Raw genomic sequence first — 12,494 nt, 5'->3', positions numbered from 1 at the left:
CACAGCGAGGACCCCGGTCCTTGGGTCTCACAGGGGTCAAGCCCGGCAACGCGGTCGCCGCGCACAACCGCAGTATACTGAGTGGGAGCAAGACATGACTGCCAATTCAGAACGGCAGGGGGCAGCAATGGAGAACATCGCTGAGAGCATGGAGCGTGTGGCCCGATCTGTGCTCCCCCCTGCTAGGCAGGTGTTTCTCCAGCAGCAGGCAGCACGGTCCACGGCCCGCTCGCTCAGGCTGGGCATGGCGGCCTCGGGCAGGACACACCAGGCTGAAATGTCGTCTCTGCGTCAAGCAATTGCTGTTCACGCAGAGGCACACATGGATGCCCTGAGGGAGGAATATGCTTCCCTCAGATCCACTCTGGGTGTCCTTATGATGTCCCAGAGGCAGCAGGCAGAGGAGAGGTTTGCACAGCTTGAGCGTACCATCTCGGCTGAGCTACAGGCCAGGCCTTGCAGGAGGAACTCCGTGTTACACGTGCTACCATGCAGACCTACGTCACATCGCCACACAGAACCAGGCTCACCCGTCCGGCATACTTGCTGCTGACGAGGGGCAAGCTGTGGCTAGGCGTGGCCAGGCTACTGTGCCACGTCCTCCTTTCCAGGATGAGCCAGACTCGGACGACCATCTATCTCCCACATAGGTCGGGCTGTGCAGGCGTTGAACCCATGGAGGCTCAGCATCATCGCATGTGGATATTGAGCAGCACCCTGTACCTCCCCCCTCCTGGGTGCCGCCCCTCTCCCCGGGTCATATGTGGCCATTTTTGATTTTTCTTTTAGTTTAGTTAGTTAAGTTTCTGTTTGATAGTTAGTTTAATAAGGTAATGTAGGTTTTCCATAGTTAGTGTAATTCGTTAATAGTTAATATAGTTTAAAATTGCTTGTCTATTGTGCTTTCATGTGACGGTATGGTGCTTTGTGGCTTTTGAAGGCATCCACTGTCTGTTCCAGCTGGGCCCTTCAGGCTTGTCTTGTGCATGTGTTTGCTGCTTGGGGTCCTTGACTCACATATGCCACTCCTGCCTCCCTTATCCATGGGCTCGCAAGGATGGTTCGGTGTCACAAACATTTACACAAGGGCTTTGGACTGTCATATCTGTGGCATGTCTGGTGCTGTGTGACTTGTGTTTACACCCCTAGTGGGGATCATTTTGGTGTTATTGTCCACTGTTCTGCTTTTGCTAGATGGGGTGTTTCATGATTAATGTGTACATGAATTGCTATGCATTGTGTAGTATGTTTCTTATCTTTACTGTACACGTGCTTGTTGCAATTCATGCTGTAGATAGTGTTCCACACTTTGGATGTGAAAGACGGACTGATGGTGTGATTTATGATGTGACTCTCTGACATGGTCAAGTAATGGGATGCCTGAAGAGACACACACAGATGACTTTGAAGCATTAATCAGTGTTGCATGCCCTTTCTGCAGGGGGATGAGCTTCCAGAGCACCTTTGCCAGCAGACATGGCCCATTGGACGTCTGAATTCTGGACATGTTTGTTGGTGCCCACATGCACATGTGTGCACAAGCAGAGACACAGGGATTGCAGACCTACATCCAAGAACTGCTGATGTGTTCCAAGGAACTCCAGGCAAGGTGAGCAGCACAGGGGGGCCACAACACAGCAAAGCTTGCACCAGGCGAGTTGCACATGCAGGCTTAGTCACAGCACTGAGGGTGAGCTTGGACGAATATTGGTGTTGAAGCACACAATGCAGCTCAGATGTGTTGGTGGACTGATGGCTGTTGATTGTAAGGTTGTCCGGGACACCTGCAGGGGCAGTGGCACATACCCTCCGGTACACCAAGGTCCATTGAGGCACTTGTATCAACCATGTAGCCTTCCGAGACATGGAAAGGGGCAGCTCACAGGGACATACAGCAAGGGACATACTCGGGTGCAGTGCATTTCATTTCCATGTACATTTTGATACATGCACTGCCAACTTTGTTTCGGTCATGGTGGTACGCAACTTGCTCTGAAGTCTTTGCTTGCTATATGGGTCTGTCTGCTTACCCAGGGAACATTGCATATTGTGTGAATTGTGACACATTGGTGTTCCATTTGCCACGCACCCACCGGCGGCTGACTTACTGCATTGACTGTGTATGACCCGTCACAGGGGTAATGTTATATATGGGTACGAAGCATCTACACCAGATTGTCTGTTTGTAGAGTAGTTTGTTGCTATGGGGCATGTTTGGTGGTGTGTTTTTGTGTAATTGGCACATACAGGTTGTTGACTGTGGCTCTCTTTGCAGCATTGCAGTGCTCCTGTAACCGGACCTGAGAGTGCACAGGCAGGAGACCAGCACTCAAAACCAGAGCTAAGTGTCTTGTTGTTTTTCTTTCAAACTGCTCTGCATAGGCTTGCTGGGGGGTGCACTAATGCATGGATGTATGTGTGATTCAATTTGGTATGTTTTTTTCCCCCTAATCACCCGGAATCCTATGCAATTTTGAACCCTGTACCCTCTACCCGGTGTTCCTGCTTCCCGTACCTATCCAAGCAACTTTCCGTAACCCTCTTTCCCCGCTGGGGTTAGGGATGCCTGTGTAAGCCCTGAACTTGCAGGCGCCAAAACCCTAGAGGGGGTGGTTGGTTCGTACCATTCCTAAGCCTGGACTACAGAAGGCCATGACAATGATGCCCAAGTTTGTTTGGATTGTGTATGTGTTCACGCAGGTAGTACATTTTCGTGCATTCCCTACTTTCGTGTGTCATTCCTCCTCCCCTCTCCTGCCACTCATTCCAGTTATCCAGTGTGCCAACACCTGTCCCGACTGCATATCCCTGAACCTCCTTCCCCACCAGGGTCTCAGGGGCCTGTGTGAGTTTGACCTTGCAGGCACCCGGAACACGGTGGGGGTGGTTGTTTCGTGACACTCCCGCGCCTGTACACGGGACCTGTGACAATACACATCCGTTCATGGTGCATCATCCTATGTTATGTACCACACATGGTTCACATCCTGTTGTGACATTGTTTTACTGTGCTACCTTGGTTGTTGCATCATTGTGGCAGTACTTGGCCTTTGTGAGGTACTGCTACGTAAAGTCATCTACTGGAGGGTGTTCAGGTTCGTTTTTATGCCTTGGATTATGTGATTTTGGAAATGAGTGTGGATTCTGAGGGTGCAGGCAGCTTTTTACACACAAGGTGGGAGATGGTGACAAAGGGTAAAGGTGATCCTGTGGCCAGGTGGAATTGAGGGTTGAAGGCTCCATGACCCAGGTGCAGTTGTTCAGTGGGTCATGGTCATTTGTGAGGGAGGGGGGGTTGTTGTTGATAGTTGCCTTGCCCTGCAGTGTGATGGGAACTCTGACATTGTAATGGTGGTATCCTATGTACATGTTGTGTTCTGCTGATCAATGCCTGTTCATGTGTTGTGTTTACCTTTCAGGTGCGAGGGGATAGTTGTGGTTTGACATGCTGGGGTGTACACATGGTGAATGTTCACATGTGATGTGTAGAGAACACTGATGGTCACTTGAGTGCACATGCATATGTTGAGTGCATGTCCTTGCAGACCCACACACTTGCACTCTGATGCACTACATGTACTCCCACCCTTGCATATCCACGTGTACACTGTTTGCCTTCTGGTGCCCACTGTGTCCCTGCAGCACATGTTCTGTGACCAATTATGGATCCTGTACATGCCTAATTTGCTTTTTGATGTGGTCTGTCGCTTAGATGTGATGCTCAGGGTGTGCATCACACACAATGGCTGTTGACTGTGCTGAGCTGTGCGCTGAGCAGTGTGTTGCAGGAGTAGGACACAGCACACAGAAGCTGCAGTGTTGATTTTGCAATGCACAATGTGCATGTAGACAGGCATTCATTGTTATGTTACATCTACAACTCTTATGATGCATTTGGAAATGACTTATTTTGGGTGGGAGGTTGTTGGACTGTCATTTCATCTGATTCCTGGTCAGGCATCATTGTCTGATGCCACTGTACATTTTGGACATGGCAACGTGTGCCTTATTGTTACTGTGTTGGTGTATGGGTATTGCTTGCCATGTCATGTTGTGGTTTGGGAGGGTTTGAGTGACATAACAGTGATGGCCATGGCCTGTTTTGCAGGTTTGTGTGATGCACACCTTGCATGTCAGGGTCATCCGCTTCTCAGAGCAAGTAGCTGGGGGTAGATCTCTCTCCGAGGCAGGGCCCTCCCTCTGGAACAGCCTTCCTGCCTCACTTGAACTTGAGGGGAACCATCTCCGGTTCGGGAAGCACCTCAAGACCTTCCTCTTTGCTTCTGCTTTCTCTCTGCTTCTCCCTTGCGGAATTCTTCACTGGAACTGCACTGGATCTGCAACTGGGCCACTCTCACCGACCTCGGTCCCTGGCCCAGTCACTCTCCACTTGCACTGGCTCCCTGGCAACCCCTGCACTGCGGTACTGTCTCTCTATCCCTACAGCCCCCCTTCCCAGCACTTGTCTGCACTTACCTTTGCAGTTGCCACCAGCTGACCTATGTATTTGTTTTTTGGTCTACTTCCCCTGTACTGCACTCCCCCCTCCCCTTCCCCTTGCACTTTTCCCTTCCCCCTACCCCTGCACAATCTAAATGACACCTGGCCTAGTTGTACCGTTGTCTGTCTTCCCTTGTTCCCCCTCCCTGCCTCATCGCACCTTGAAATACTTGTGTATAGGCCATATCATGTCATATGTCATATGTGTGCCTTTTGGTCACATAGGATAGCTTGTGTTTAAGTAGCTAGGGATGCAGACGATGTGGCACTTCCATGGTAACTATCTCAGGGTGGTAGGGTTGTGACAGTTGACTGTCTCTTTGTCATCATCGATTGTCACCTGGTATGTGCCAGGCCTGTGTGCACTCCGCAGGGGTGGGAGTTTAGGTGAAAAATGTGGCCACAAGCTGGGTCCGGGCTTCCTCGCCGCGTGCCCTGTCCCCTCCCATGGGCAGCGCCTGTGCCTGTGGTTGGGGATGTGGGGGCACCACCATGTCCACCGGGACGCCCTGCTGTGTTGCAACATTGTGCAGGACACATGCTGCCACAATGATCCTGCACACTACTGGTGGTGCATAGAGTAGTTGCCCGCCAGAGCGGTCAAGGGAGCGGAAACGTGACTTCAGCACTCCGAATGTGCGCTCCACTATGGCCCTGGTTGCAATATGGGCGGCGTTGTATCTTACCTGGGGTGGTGTGGTGGGGTGTCGGATTGGCGTCATCATGTGGTTGCTCAGAGGGTAGGCACTGTCCCCTGGGGAGGTGATAATAGTTGAGATTATTAGGGTTTGGGTATTTGTCTGTGTGTGACTTGCATGCATGTGCAAGGGCATTTGTACTCACCTAGGAGCCATGTGTCGCCATGCTGCCCAGCTTCCAGGGCCCGGCTCAGGGCGGACATTCTGTATATGAAACTGTCATGGGGGAGCCAGGGTAGTTTGCATAGACAGAGGTGATGATTGCCTTTGCATCGCATACCACCTGTACATTGATGGAATGCCAGTGCTTGCGGTTTCGGTAGATGTGCTCAGTGGCCCTAGGTGGACGTAGGGCCACATAGGTGCAATCTATGGCACCGAGCACTTTGGGGAAGTATGCCACCCTGAAAAAATCCAGGACAACTGCCTGCCTTTCTGCAGGTGTTCTGGGCATGTATATGTGCCTGCGGACTGAGGGGCGCGCTGTCATGATTGCCAGTACCTGGTGTAGGCAGCGTGACTGCGTGGCCTGTGAGACCCCCCCCACTATGGCAGTAGTCCGCTGAAATGACCCAGTGACCAAAAAATGCAGGACATTGAGCACCTTCTCCAAGGGGCTCAATGCTTGGGAGCAAAGGGTGGGGGATGTAAGGTCATCTTCCCACTCCCTGACCAGGTCTAGGATGATGTCGGGTGGAAACCTATACCTGCCATAGACCTGGTCGTCAGGCATCCCAAAAAGGCTTGTCCGTGGTGCGAAAATGCGTGCCCTGGCTATTCTTCTCCTCCTGCGGTGTCCCACGATCAGTGCTGCGACAAATGGGGCATTCATCGTAGCTGTATATACGTGTTTGTTGTTTGCACGCACTTTTGTACTGTGCGCGGGGACGCTTCTGCCTGCCTTCGTGTGGCGGATGCTTGACGCCTGTGTGTGTCTTTTGCCGTGCACGGGTTTCCCGTATTCGGATCCATGAATATGGGTTGTTCGCGTGCGTGTGGGCCTTCCGTGTAGTTCCCTGCAGTACTTCCCCAGTTACGCCTTCTTTTTCACGCGTTGTTCCCCATTCTGCGTGTTACGCCCACTGTTCCGCCCACTTTGGTTGTGTGCGCCGCGCTATGTGCACTTTTGCTGTGCGCGTAGCGCACGCCGTGTATGCCTGCGTGCGCCATAGCTGGATTGGGCGCACGGACAGCGGGAAACACGCGCAGCGTCTTCCTTGAATCGCACACATGCGCGTGCGCTGCGTTTCTCACGCTTGTGCTCCCTTGCGCCTGCTTGCGCATGGATTTTCGGCGCACGTTTGTTCCATGAATCGGGCCCTAATTGTTTATACAATTCATAATTTCTTACTTATAGTTTAAAACATATTAAAATAAACATAATTTACAATAATATACAGTGATAATCAGCAATCTATGGCATTATTACAGTAGATTGAAACCAATTCATACCTCAGGATACATCACATACAATCCTCAAGAATTCATTAATATGTATTTTCAATATTGTAGAATTTCCATGCATCATCTCATACCATATATTTTCTCTATTAACATTTGAGATATCGTTAACAAACTTTGAAAAGTATTCTATTCTTTGTTTCAATAATCTAGGACGAATCAATAGCAGATGTATTAAAGTTTCTTTTGTTCCAGATATGTTACAGTGTCTACAAGTTTTAAGAGTCACGTCATTTTTCGCTCTAATACTCAGTATTTCATAGGTGTTCAGAACATTGAACCGGAATCTCATTGTTGATTTGCGGAGCGGCAGGATCTAGAGGGATATTTCATTAAGTATTTCTCCGGAACTGCATACCATTTCCAGAAGGAAATCACTTGAGAATACAGGGCAGAGTTTAATATCACCACGTTTTTCTCGATCCAGTCATAGGCTTTTATCAATTCTTTTACCTTCCGTGGATTTGTTAGGAAAGTCTTGTTTGTAAGGCCTAGATCAAGTAATTTCTTATCACATACTATTTTTAGTTCTTTCATGAAAACTCCCTCCAAATCATTTCCTAAACATTGATACATTGTGTTATTTTTATTAACAAGACACTTGCGCATTAATAGTGGCTTTTTCTGGTATACAATACTTTTCAACGATGTTAGACCTAACTCTTATCTTATTGTTTCTATGGTTAAGCATTTTGGTAGATGTCTCAGTACTTTAGGCCATATGCAAGCTTCAATCGTTTTCAAGTACGGTAACAGATCATTTGTGCAGAATTCAAGTCCATAGGTCAATCTTGGTATGGCTTTGGTGCGATAAAAGAGTATACATGCGCTTAATGTAAACTTTCCATATCTTTTTTCAATTATCGTCATTTGATTAGCGATACATAAGGCCTTCCTTTTAAGTTCCTTTACCATGTAACTAAGTGTGTATGTACTGGTATAGGTATAGCCTAAATATCTAAGCACAGAATTATTTTTTATTTTTACACCACCACAAAACATTATCAAAGAATCTTGTTTTAATGGTTTCACACAAGTGTGAAAAATCACAGTTTTGTTTGGATTTACCAGCAGTTTTCTCGCATTTATAAAATTTACAAATGAGGTCATCATTCTCTGCAGACCTACTTTCGTCCCGTCAAACAGCAAAAAGTCATCTGCATATGCTATCCACTTTATGATAGTCTTACCTATCTTTGGTGAAACCAAGCCACTTACCTCCAAAGCTTTCCCTATCTGAGATACATAGAGATTAAAAAGAGTGGCACCTAACCTACAGCCCTGCCTCAAACCATTATTCGCTTTAATTTTTTCTGAAAGTGAACCTCTGTTACTTAAGCGCACTCTCATTACAGTACCTGAGTATAACATCATTATAAGTTCTAAAAGCCCTTTGCCCATTCCCAGGACGACTAAGGTTCTCCATAACGTACCTCTGTCTACTTTATCAAAGGCCATGGAGAGGACCATTGAAGCTATGTAAAGTGCATGATTGCCTTTCACTTTAGCCTTTGCCTGTAGACTTACAACTATCAAACCTCCTATTTCGGTTCCCATGGCTTGCCTGAATCCTATTTGTCTCGGATCCAATATATTGGTACTCTCAATCCATATATTTATTTCTTCTAATACTATTGCTGTGAATATTTTTGATTCCACATCAGATAGCATTATGGGTTGATAGTTAAAGGCTTAAACAATTACCTTTTTTAAATATTAGAATTGCATATGACATCTTCCAAGAGGTCGGAATTTGTTTAATTTTTATAATCTCTTTAAACAAGCAGTGCAGAAGGTTAGCCCATAAATCGATGTTATGCTTTAATGTGATATTGGATAGGTTATTTGGACCTGGTGTAGATGATGATTTGATCTTTTTAATATACATTGAAATATTCTTTATGGAGATATCCAGCAGCCAAGCCTGATCACTATTATAGTTATTCAGAATTTGCACCTCTGAGCTCTTATATAAGTCCTCAAATGCAATAGTGGGGCACATGGAGTCATGCATGGATGAATGAATGTGCGGTGGGTCTGTGGGAGGATTACTCTATTGGGGGCATGGGCAAAACCATAGCCCGTAGGCTGTAGGGCATGGACTGATGAGCGTAGGGCTGCATCATACACACTGCAGGAAGGCATGTTTCAGTCTGCACAGGGTGGTTCTTGCAAAGTGCGGTGTGTGCCGATTGGTTGCAGTAGCGTTAGTGCTGCAAACTGATTGTGGGTAGGTTGTGAATGGCTGTGGGTAGAGGTGGTGGAGGATGTGGTATGTTTGTGCATTCTGGTAAGAGCAACCTGTGTTCGTGATTGGGTATTTTATGGCCAACTCATAATGGCCCGTTGTTGGCTCCCTCTAACATTCCCATTCAGCCCTATGGGGGCTGAAATGGGAATGGGGAAGGACCAGGTCCAGGTCCTCGGAGGGAGGAATTACCAGGCCTTCCGACCTCGGAATGGCCCAGTAAGTCCTCATTCCAAGGACCCGGACCCCGACGCGATTTCGGCAGCAGCCATTCTGCCAATAGCGGCATGGTTACCGCCGAACTCGTAATGAGGGCTCTAGACTATTGGATGCATGGCCGAAGGCCATAGGCCAAGCATTCAAGAGCCTAGGCCTTGAGGGCACAAACACAAGTAATGCATTTTTCAATGTGCATGAGTAAGAGGGTGGTGACTTGTAAGGAATGGGTGTGGAGCCCATTTCAGCCATTATAGGCCCCTGTTGCAAAGAGATTGTGGGTAGATTGGGGGTGGTATAATAATTAGTGAATGGTAGTGGGTATCCCCATATTATGTGATTGAAAGTGTACAGGAATGCAGGAGAGAGTGGGCCTCATTACGAGGCTGGCGGAATGGGTTTACCGGCACCGGTAATGGTGCCGGTGCCGATAAACCCATTCCGCCCTATTACGAGTTTCCCTTGCGGGACCCGAACAGAACGTCTGGTCAGACCAGACGTCCTTTGCGGGTCCCGCAAGCGGACCAAGGAGCTAATAACAGGCCCATTATTAACAGGCCCGTTATTAGCTCCATCCCCATTCCCATTGAGCCATATGTGGGCTCACGTGGGAATGGGGATTGGTTTTGTGAATGAGGAATTACCGGGTCCTCCAAGGTTGGAATGACCCGGTAATTCCTCATTCATAGAACCCGGACCCGGACACGGTTTTGGAGGCAGCCATGGCGCTAATAGCACCATGGCTACCTCCAAACTCGTAATGAGGCCCAGTGTCTTGTTTGTACATTATGGTAAATGTTGCAATTTGTTACTGCATACCTCCATGGCAGTGGTCTGTGGTTGGAGTTGCTGCAGAGAAAAGTCACGCTGTGTGGGCACTGGGTGCAATGCTTGTGCCAGTGGTGCATATGTGCATAGTGGTAGTTGGCGATATGCTGACATGTATTGTTCAATTGGGGGGAATGTGTGCAAGAAGCAGACCCACTGGAGCAATGCAGGTTTGGCAGTGCATGTGGCACAGGGTGGGGATCTTATCTTTGGGAAATGCGCGTGGAGCACAGTGTCGACATGCTACAGCAGAACAAGTAAGTTGCAAAGCGTGAATTGTGCATTCTATGGTTGTGGTGATTGTTGGAACATGCCACAGTATTTGGTGTGCAGCAGGAGATGTTGCAGTGAGAAGTTGGGTAGTGTAGCCACAGGGTGCAGTTCATACGTAATGTGACTATGAAAGTGGGTATGGTTGAAGGGCAGCTTATATGTGGTTGGTTACTCTGCTGTGTGAAAATTTATTGAAGTAGGCCCCATGTTGTGAAGGTGGTGTTCATAGGTTGGCAGTGACACAATAGCGTGTGATTGGTAGTGTGTATGGGTGGTGCAGGCTCCACTATGGTTGTGACTTCTGCTAACTGTGACACATTTTCATGAATGGGTTTTTTATAGTATGAGGGAGTTGGGTAGAACTGGTGCTACGTATGTAACGTTTGTGCATAATGTTAGGTGCCCATGTGGTCGCTTGCTTGGATGTGCAGTGTTGCAGTGGGTGTGGAAAGGGTTGCAATGTTGTCTGCATACCTAAAGGTGCGCTGAGGGTGTGTTAGGATTTTTGTGGATGCTGCAATACTGCCTTCTTTAGCAGAAATTTCAGGTGGAGGGGCTTTGCAAACAAACGGAACGTGTACTGAGAGTGTTTAACTGTAAAAAAGGAGTGGTGTACAGAAATGACAGTATGCAAGGCTGAGGTTTTGTATGCGATTGATGCATGCATGTTTTTAAATGTGACGGCACCCAATTTGGTGAGTGCTGCAAAAACTCACTGTACAAAGGGAAAAGTGTTGGCACAGATTTGTTGGGCCGTGACCCTCACTGTAGATGGGAAAGCGCACGTGCACATCCACCCTGAGCAGGGTGGAAATGGAAATCAAATTGTGGGAAATAGACAATTAGGAGTTTAGGACATGGTTCATAGGAAGGGCTGTTAACATTTTGTCACAATACTGTGTTGTGAGGGTGGTCGACATGGAGAGTCGCACCGTGCTTATCGTCGGTGATATCTTTGTGCGCTATCTGCACAGGTATTGTGTGCAAAGAGGCGTTGCTGGTAATTTCGGGTTGGAAGGAGTGGACACTTTCTGGGTCTGTCAGGGTGACTGCAGTTTTGGCGGGATGGTTCACCTTTGCAGGTATGTGGCATCCGTCATGAACGTGGACTGTGTCGTGGTGCACTATGGAAGTGCACATTTGTGTTACATGTCGTGTGGATGATTAATCCATCTACTGATGAGGTTGCTAACCGCAGTGATGCATATTTTCCCTACTGCCAAGGTGGTTTTCTCATGCTTCACACCAAGAGCAGTGTGGGTCCATGACGATGTAATTTGTCCCTAGCCAGCGGTCGGAAAGTGTGTTATAATCAGATTTATGCGTCAGTTTATGCAGACTGCTGGCATGTTCTCCACCCACTATGAGATGATGAGGTCGCAAAATATGCAGTGGTTCCGTAGAAATGGCATTTATTTGAGCGCCATTGGCAATGCCGTTTTCTTTCACACTTTGCAAGAAGAATTTATTTATTTATTTATTTTATTTGTTACGCGCCCAGACCCTGGGGTATCATGGCGTGGTTACAGACAGCTTGGTACATGACAAACAATTGAGGATAACAACATTAACAGGGTTTAAATACAGCAGACAGTGTATCATAGCTTAGCAGTGTACATGCAGATATGGTCATATAGGTGTCCGATCAACAGGGTGCTAGTATTGGTTAAATAACCAAGTCTTTAATTGATTCTTGAATCTGGGGAAGGAGGTCTCTAATTTGAGGTTGATGGGGAGGGAGTCCCAGTGTTTGGGTACTAGAACCTGGTAACTACTACCTCCTGCTCTGGAGTTATTGTACCGAGGTACCACAAGGAGATGACTATCATTATATCTCAAGGTTCTGGCATTATCTTTTTTCTGCTGGGTGTTGTTCAGATAAAGGGGGGCTTTTTTTGCCAGGCACTTGTGCGCAATACATAGTTATTTAAAGATGATCGTAGCTTTGATGGGAAGCCAGTGGACATCCTTCCTGATCTTAGAGATGTGTTCATGTTTTTTTATTCCTAGAGCTGCCCTCAGAACTTTGTTTTGCAGGAGTTGTAGCTTGTCGAGGTTGGTGTTGGAGGTTCCTAGTAGAAGGACATTGCAATAATCCAATTTTGTTAGTACCAGGGCTCTGGCCAGGGTAATACAATTGGTTGGTGTCAAGAATTGCCGACTTAATGCAATCAGTTTGGCTGTGTATGCTGTGGAAGATGACAGTGAGTTGATATGTCTGGTCATGTTGAGGTTGGCGTCAAGTTGGATGCCTAGTGTTTTAACCTGCT

This window comes from Ambystoma mexicanum, chromosome 3q, assembly GCF_040938575.1.
Source record: "Ambystoma mexicanum isolate Mex_15411 chromosome 3q, UKY_AmexF1_1, whole genome shotgun sequence".
NCBI classification, from domain to species: domain Eukaryota; kingdom Metazoa; phylum Chordata; class Amphibia; order Caudata; family Ambystomatidae; genus Ambystoma; species Ambystoma mexicanum.
The sequence above is the reverse complement of the archived record's forward strand: the minus strand, read 5'-3'. Positions refer to the sequence as shown.